We start from the raw sequence: 9,276 nt of genomic DNA, 5'->3' as shown, positions 1-9,276 counted from the left end.
CCTGCTACCTTTCCTTTGATCTTCCATAAACATTGCTATTTATTTGCCAATTCTTCCCTCTTTGTGTACAAGAATCTGGATTCTTATTAGTCCATTGTAGTGTAACAAGATGAGCTGGTAAAATGACATGAAAAGAGTTTATTTTAGGAATAAGCAAAAAAATGGAGTGTGGGTGCTCAAGCTAGTGAGAGATATTACAAGCTGGTGTGGGGATACATTAAAGGGGAATCTTCAAGATGGGTGAGCTACATGTGTATTCTCTATATGTCAGGTTACAATGCAAGGCATCTACATGTGTTTGAAGCTGATACATGCTGGTTTCTTGTGAAGCAGGAGACAAATGGGATCCAGAACGCAGTCACTAGGCTCTGAGAAGGAGAAAGTGTATTCTTTATTTGCTAATGTTTTTGCAGGGGGCTTGTGTCTCTTTTAAGAACCCTGAACAAAGCTGTTTCTTTTTCTTTTTTTTTTTTTTTTTATATTGATTCTCTTGTATGGGGCAGTTTTTCACTGGAAGCCGGCATGAAGCCAGGTTGCAGAAGCAGGGCAGCGATTAAGGGGGTGGACAGTGATCAGGAGACAGTGGGAAGCCTTGAAGGGGTTTCCAAGACCCTTGTACTTCATTAGCATTACATCAGAGCTGTCCGAGTACATAGCTGTGGTCATAACCACCCGTTTCCTCAGGAAGCTTAGCTGCACAGTTTCCCCACAGTTGCCCAATTTCACTCCAGGAATTTCCCATCTCTCGCTCTCTTTTTGTGTGTGTGTGTGTGGGGGGGGGGGTGGAGGATAAATGCAATTTAAGGTGAAAAGGATGAGCAAATTTCTTTGAATTTCCTGAAAGAGAAAGAGGCTTGATTTGAAGCTGCAGTTTTTCTTAAAAATACAGTTTTAAAGTCTCAATTTTCTCATCTCCTTTGTACCTGTTTTCATTCCTTTCCCCTTACCTGAATACCTTCAATTCCAATAGCAGAATCCTCTAGTGTGAGACTGCCCTGTTGGGCCCGCAGAGAAACACAGAGAATATAAAATGGTTGGAGTTTTAATAGCAGGTGCTTGGGCAGTTGAGGTAAAAGTCATCAGAATAAAAGAAAGAGACCTGAAGTCATAGCCAGGTCTGTTCTACTTACAATCAGAAAAAAATAAAAATTTGAACACCCCAAACAGAAAGGTATAATGTGGCACAGCAATCCTAGCTACTGAAGAAACTGCGGCAAATGTACCACAAATTTGAGGGCTGCCTGGGCAACTTAAAAGAGTCATCTCAGAAAAAATTTAGAGGAGGATTAGTGACATAGGTGGGCACTGTACAATTCAATTGTATTACAAAAACATTAAACAGACCAGAAAACTACTTCCCCATTAACAAAGGCTATTTGCAAAATTTTCTAGCTGGTATCAGACTCATTGATAAAAGACTGGAAGTTCTTCATCTAATAGCAGATACAAGAAAAGGGTTCACGAGTGCGGTGGAGCAGCGGGGGAAGACGGCGGCCGGGGTGCCCCAGCGGGCGTGGACCGTGGAGCAGCTGCCCAAGAAGGACATAATCAAGTTTCTGCAGGACCACGGTTCAGATTCGTTTCTTGCAGAGCATAAATTATTAGGAAACATTAAAAATGTAGCTAAGACAGCTAATAAGGATCATTTGGTTACAGCTTACAATCATCTTTTTGAAACTAAGCGTTTCAAAGGTACTGAAAGCATAAGTAAAGTGACTGATCAAGTGAAATATGTGAAGCTCAATGAAGAAAAACCCAAGGAAACCAAGTCTGAAGAGATTCAAGATGAGGGTTCACCAAAATACACAAAATCTATTCTGAAAAAGGGAGATAAAACCAACTTTCCCAAAAAGGGAGACATTGTGCACTGCTGGTACACAGGGACGCTGCAGGATGGGACAGTTTTTGATACTAATATTCAAACAAGTTCAAAGAAGAAGAAAAATGCCAAGCCTTTAAGTTTTAAGGTTGGAGTTGGCAAAGTTATCAGAGGATGGGATGAAGCACTCTTGACTATAAGTAAAGGGGAAAAAGCTCGACTGGAGATTGAACCAAAATGGGCTTATGGGAAGAAAGGACTGCCTGATGCCAAAATTCCACCAAATGCAAAACTCATTTTTGAAGTAGAATTAGTGGATATTGATTGAAACAGCAAGACTTAAGATCTGAAGACATCAGTGTGATTATAACTTGGCCTTGAAACTTAAGTAACTAGAACTTGTTATTATTGTAAAGAATCAACTGGAAATTTCAGAGAGTTAAGTAAAACTTACTTGATCACATTTTTTGAGAAATGTAATCCCTTATAAATCCCTGAGTCTAAAGTATTTTACTATAGCTGTGTGAAAAACTGATTAAGGAAAACTGTATTTCCTTTTACCTCATGGTGTGAAACTGAAAAGTTCAATTAAAATATATCCACTGTCTTGATTCGAAAAAAAAAAAAAGAAAAGGGTTCACACATCAGCCACCTGTGTTCAAGGTCATGCTGGAAGTCCTACCCAAAATAATTGGGCAAGAAAGAGAAATAACATTTAGTGAAATTTGCAAGAAAAAAATAAAACTATCTGTGTTAACAGAAGACCATTTTATATGGAGAAAACTTCTGGTATCCCACAAAACCTTATAAAGCTAGGAATTCAATGCAGCCCAGACGCTGTACGCAAACAATATGTGGAGCTCAGTTGGTAGTCCACACAGTGAGAGTGCACAGCCTAATTGGAAAGTAGGAAACCAGCTCCATTTGCAAGCACTTCCAAAGAGTAAATGAGTTGAAAATAAATTAAATAAATAATACCTAAGACTTGTATACTAGAAACTACAAAACATTAAAAGTATATATAAATAAACCAAACTAAAAATTAAGGGAGAACTTTCTCTTTGCGCCTGAACACTTTACTAATGGTTTCATGGTTTATTACCATGTAGTTTTTAATATTGCCGCTTGCCTCCTTCTAGAAAATGGCCTCTGTGTGCTCTCCTAAGAAATCTAAGGCATATATGGGAGTATTAAAGATAGCTAAGTTAGAAATGCTATAGGCGGTCAGGCTGAGTAGGACCTGGAAACAGACGCTACAGCAGGTAAGAGCACATTACAACTGTGGCTGGAGGCACATTCATTGAAAGTCAAAAAAAAAGCAAAGTCAGGCCTCAAGATAGGGGAAATCACGACACTCACATTCTTCCCTGAGGGATGAACAGCAGGATTGATAATTCTAAATAGGAATCAATGCCCTTGGGAGGGGGCCGAGACCTGCCGGCCCACCCCTTCCAGGGAAGGTCCTTGTTCATTCCAGGTGCACTTGCTATGTGACTTCCTTCCCCGTTTAATTAATATTACCGAAGTGACTATACTTGTAACCTTTGTTAGGTGTCTGTAGCTTTGTTCCACCTTATACCTGCCTTGTGATTTTGCTCTCTAAAACTTCCTTGAGGGCTACAGAGAGAGAGAGAGCTCCATGGCCTTAGCGTCTGCCTAGGCAAGTGTAAGGACTCGTGTTTGATCCTCAGTACTGCATGCCATGTCAACCCCAACCCCGGGCACACCAAGCCAGACATCCAGACTGGGCATGGTGACTCACACCTGTGGCCGCAGCTCTTGGGAGGCTAAAAACAGGAAGATCACTATGCGTTTGAGCTGTATAGCAAAACCTTGTGTCAAATACATAAAACTTCCTTAAGAAGTGGGGTCCCTGGCAACCCATTCAGGGCCCCTCTGTCTTTGTTAGAAGTTTTCTTCCCTCAATAAATACTTCTTACTCTTACCTTTTGTTGTTCCTTAGAATTCATTATTCCATTTTAAGACACATGAACTCAGTGTATCAGACGTCTAGCAGGTTGGGAGTTATAAATTTTCCCTTATATTATTGGGTTATTTAGAGGTCCTATATCATCCTTGTATCTGTAGGACTGGAAATCAAAAATCTTCTGGAACAACAAGAAGATAAGCACACCGGTGAGTGGAATTTTAGCTTTCAGTATTCCTCCTGGTCTCTATCTTTATCCAAACTATATGCTGAGTGCTGGCAGTGGGGGTGGTCTGGGCTCAGCAGGGTCCTGCTGGCAGCACTCACCCTTTTTCTTCCCAGCCAGCTTGTTAATCGGGTAGTATGAGCCTGTGCCATAGAGACCCATGACAGCCACCACCACGTCCTGATGCACCATCAGCTGCCCTTCAGAGTTCGCAAGGAGGCACACTAGGCCTGGCATGGGGGTCTCGGTGGCCGTGTCCAGCCTGTGCTCTGGTCTGCAAGGGCAGGGGTGCAAAGAGTCAGAATGAGCAAACAAGTACTGCGTGTATCAAGAAGATACGTGAGAGGAACTCCTATTATTTGAGGAAGTGATGAAAATACTATGCAAGCAGTTTATTGAAGTTCTGAGTGAGGCCAAAGGGCCACAGAGAAGTCTATGCTCCCAGTCCACACAAGGCCAACAAACATAAAGAAGCTGAGTTCATTCCCCTCTCCATGAGTGCGCTCAACACAAGCTCAGTAATTGCATGAAGGGACCTGACGCTGTGATGAAATCTGGATTTCATCCAACCCCTGTCTCATCTAAGGCTCAGCTCTGACCTTTCAACAGTTATTTTTTTCTGACAACATTATTGACATACAAAACAGCCTGTTAACCATTCAAAGATGTAATCTGCATAGAAAGCATTTCTCTTATCCTTATTTACAGAGAAGGTTCTAGTGCAAAAACATGGGATTGTGTCCCAGCTCACCCTTCTAGCACACACATCTATCAATTCTGTTTCATGCTAGCTGGGATGATCTGACAGGGTTTTTTTTTTTTTTTTTTTTTATTTCCAAACTTTTTTTTTTTTTTTTTTTTTTTTCCAAACTGGGGATTGAACTCAGGCCCTTGCACTTGCCAGGCAAGCACTTATTCTACTGAGCTACCTCCCCAGCCCCGATCTGACAGTTTTTAAGAAAATTAGCCAATCTTCAGAAGTCCCCTCCTGTCCTTGCATCAGACTTAGAAGCCGTGATCCCCTGAGCAGAGCTCCTTCAGAGCTGGAGAGGCTTCCAGAGGGAAGACAATGTCTTCCCTGATCTCCTCAGTGTGGGTGGTTTGGCTTCCTCTTCTCTGCCTCTGATGGTATCCTTGGGCTTTTATGTCACCTTCTGATGTTCACTCACTTCTATATTTACATGAGTGGACAAATAATGAAACACAGGGAGCTTTGTGATGGAGTAAGAGGAATGTGAAGTAAAAGTACTTAATTTCCAAAAAAAGAATTTTTGTAGCTGCACGAGAATGAAGGTTTAAGAAGATTTATCATCTCATTTTTCAGATGTTGGATTAGAAAAAGCCCTGCAATCATTTGCTATTTTAAGAAATATCCCTTGTGTGTAAAGTATAATGGAATATGGAATATCTCTCAAGATTTGGGGTCAGTTTGAGCATACTGGAGTGAGGAGACATTGTATTATCTTTAAAGTAATTTCCAATTGTGGCAAGATTCCCTCCTTGTGGAGGTGGGTATGGAGAAGCACAGTGCAGGAAAGGGTCTGGAGTCCTGTCCCTGAGCACTCAGCCTTGGTTCTGATGCTCACTGTGCAGTAGGGAGGGCTCGTTTCATGGTCCAGGCGTCTGGGTGGGGCCATCGCTGCACGTGGACTGCACGTCTTAAATCTCGTAACAAACATTTCCCAGGATGGATAGAAATTGAGGCACAGACAGGCTGAGTTAGTTGTCTCAACTCAAGGCACTGTAAGTCACCTGAATGCCAGCAGTCTGGATCCCGATCCCTGAGCCACCTTGCTGTGTTGCCCCTCAGTGTGCTCACCGAATAATTATAAAAATATTTGCTTTTTGTTAATTATATGTAAAATTTCCTGCAAGGCCAATTCTGATTCAGTCATTTAAATATAATATAATATAAATATATATTCTTTTAAATGACTGAATCAGAATTGACCTTGCAGGATATATACGTATACACACACACACACACACACACACACACACACACACACATATATATTCTTTATTTTCCAATGGAAATAAGAAGTCAGGGTAAGAGGATAAGCCGAGACATTTGTAGATGAACGGTGCACCTCAAGACCACACTCTTAAGTGAAATAAATGGGACACAAATGTTCAAATATCACGTGGGTTCTCTGCTGTGAGAAACTGAAAGTGTAGATAGTGCCCAAAATGCATAATGTATATTGGGAAGTGGGAAGAGACTGTTCAAATGTAAGCGGAACAAGAGATGGGGAAACGAAAAGAGGAATAAAAAAAATAGAAGAAAAATGGAAACAAAGCTTTTGTACATAAGAGAGGCTTAAGGGGGGGAGTGGCAAGGGAAATAGGAAGCAAGACAGATTATGTATATTGCAACCTCTTATGTTGAATATTCTCAATTTTTACAAATATAAAATGTGACAATAAAATAAAAGATTTAAAGGCACAATTGCAGGGAAGGGCACTGCTGTTGAGACACGACTTGGTGTGTCCCACACAAGTGAATTTTCCTGTGCCTTGGACTCCGTGTGTGGCGATGTTCCCATGTGCTGTAACCTTTAAAGGGTGGTGTCTGTGGATGATTATTTATTTTCCTTATGAAACCATTTTATAAAGCTTATACGACCTGGGCATGGTGATGAGTGCTTGTAATTTCTGCAGGCTGAGAGGCTGAGGCGGGCGAATCACAGTGTAGAGCCCATCCTCGTCAACTTTGTGACTTAGGGAGAACTTGTTCACCACAAAATTAATAAGAGGGCATGGACTCTGGCTCAATGAGAGGATTCTGGGTTCACACTCCAGCAGCTTTGTTTGTTTGCATTTTTTTAATTTGATTTTAAAGAGAAAAAAAATAAGAACAAACACAAAGACAAAGCACCATAAGAAAATAAAAGTGATAAAGAATTTCAAAACAAGAACAGGAAATTACCGATGGTTGTTGTATTACATGTTGTTATCACCAAATTCGTTGATCACACCATCAGATACAGGCATGTAAGTCTGAACAAATAATTAAAACATTAAACATCATATTGTCTCACTAATGTGAGAACTTGAAAGAATAAATAAAATCTGAAAGGTAAAATAGATATACTACAAGGTAAAAAATCTGAACGTAAGGAATAAATAATTGAGATGAGGAAAAGGAGGAAAAAAGCAAGCGGAAAATCATGTAAGTGTATTCGCAGGATAGCAAACATGATTCTACTACTGATTTCTATCAGTTCTTTTAAAGGTAAAAGCTAATGCTTGAAATGTTTCCTTTGAACAAACCCCAGTATTGATAAACAGTTCTGGAAGTGAATTAAAGCAAGTGAATCAAAATTAGTAAGGTGTACAAACTGAATTGTTCAGTAAATAAACTAGATGCTGCAGTACTGTTACGTAGGTTTTGCAGAAGATAACACAATTACTTATCCAATGACAGTTATTCAGAGCTGAAGTTATAATAGAAAACTCTGACAGAATATTTTCCACCTAGGCAAGCTCAGGACCTGGGATTTCATGCCTGGTATCACATGTCGTGCTGGCCTTTACCCTGGGCATGCTGAGCCAGCTACAGAGACCTGGGGTGGTGATGAACTCCTGTAATCCCAGTGCCGGGGAGGCTGAAAAAAGAAGGATCGCTATGAGTCCGAGTTGCGTAATGAGGCCCTGTAACAACCAAATACATTAAATAATAATAATAGTAATGATAATAATAATAAATTTAAAAAAAAGATTGCCTCAATGAAGTAAACTAAGCTGTGGAGCATCCCGCATGCTATTGACAGTGCTGGTGTTCAGCTGTGTGACAGGCTGTGTCTTGCTTGTTCAAGGAACATGGCAGGGACTGTGAGGGTGGAGCTCAAGGCTGTACACACTCTCCAACAGACAGTGCCAGGTGGGTGCTCAGTCTCTTTCTTGCCAGAGAATAGCTGACCTTTCTGCACTTGAACTTGTTAAATACTTGAGTTTCTTGCACATTCTATTGTTTTGGGTGGGGACAGTTAGTCTTGTTGAAGGAGTGATTTAGTCATACAGCTTAATTTGTTTTGATGGGTCATTTACATTTTTAATGGATTTAACAAGTTGCCTGCTTTTGGCCAGGACAAGTGCAGGAAACCTAGAATTGATACTGGAGGAGGAAGAAGATGAGTGTGGACTATACTGGGATGACTTGCAGAGTGCATGGACCACAAACTCCTGGGTAATGTGTCTTTTATAAAGCTGCAGCTGGCACTATTTTGAAGATACAGCAATTGCTGAGTTGGCTTTTTTTTTTTTTTTTTTTTTTTTTTCCAGAATCAGGGATTGAACTCAGGTCCTTGCACTTGCCAGGGAAGTGCTTATTCCACTGAGCCATCTCCCTGACCCCGCAATTGCTGAGTTTTACGTAAGGGAGAGTATAGTAATCAGAGTAGTGGTGGGTTCAACAGTATCAACTGGATATTTGAGCCACTGACATATCCTTTGAACCCCACTTCTGACCCCATCTGTGGCTGTGATAGACAGCTAAGGGAGGTCAGGAATCATATCAGGCAGATGATGTTTTGTTTATGATCTGTAAAGCCCACGTCCTCACAAAAGGGGCAGGAAGGTGGCTGGATTCATTCTCCATCACCTGCAACTGCCCCTTCTGGCTTCTCTGAAACATGTTGGGTCTTGCCTTAGGACCTTTGCACTTGCATTCCTTCTACCTTTTGTGCTGTTTCTCAGTTCCCAGGTGATGCATCAGGCTACTTCCTTGGGTCTTGACTGGATACAACTTCAGTGGACACCAGTTGTGGATTGCTATGTGAAATTCCTATAATCTAGGCTCTCAGCTCCTGCGCTCCTTCCCTGCTTCACTTCTCTGCACAGAAATTGTGCTTATTTTACATTCTAACTGTTTAACATGTTTGTTGCATGCTACAATTTATCTTCATGCATGCAAAGATTTTCATTTCTTTCTGAATAGTCAATTTCCTCTACTTTAAAAACAGTGCCTACCACATAACAAGGCTTCCCTATGTATTTGTTTATTGAATGAATCAAAACTGGGAAAGTGACTCTCGTGGTAAAAAATGATGTTTCTTTTAAAGACTTTTGAAGGTCAGCCAAATAGCTCAGTGTATTAAAGTGCCTGCTTAGGCAGACACAGGGGCCTGGAGTTCGATTGTCTGGACTGCAGTGCCAGCCTCACCCCAGGGTGTGCTGAGATGGGACTGAGACTGGACGTGGAGGCCCTGGATGTGGTGGCACACACCTGTAATCCCAGCACTTGGGAGGCTGTAAACAGGAGGATCACTACAAGTCTGATCTATACAGTGAGCCCCTGTACAC

General features: G+C 41.2%; 1 pseudogene; it reads left to right on the top strand.

Moving 5' to 3' along the window:
* The first annotated feature begins 236 nt into the window (after window positions 1-236).
* LOC101571104 lies at window positions 237-2,297 on the top strand (annotated as a pseudogene).
* Window positions 2,298-9,276: the final 6,979 nt, after the last annotated feature.

Source organism: Octodon degus, unplaced genomic scaffold, assembly GCF_000260255.1.
Source record: "Octodon degus isolate 3935 unplaced genomic scaffold, OctDeg1.0 scaffold00109, whole genome shotgun sequence".
Classification (NCBI taxonomy): domain Eukaryota; kingdom Metazoa; phylum Chordata; class Mammalia; order Rodentia; family Octodontidae; genus Octodon; species Octodon degus.
Note: the sequence above shows the minus strand (reverse complement) of the source record. Positions and strands in the feature narration are given on the sequence as shown.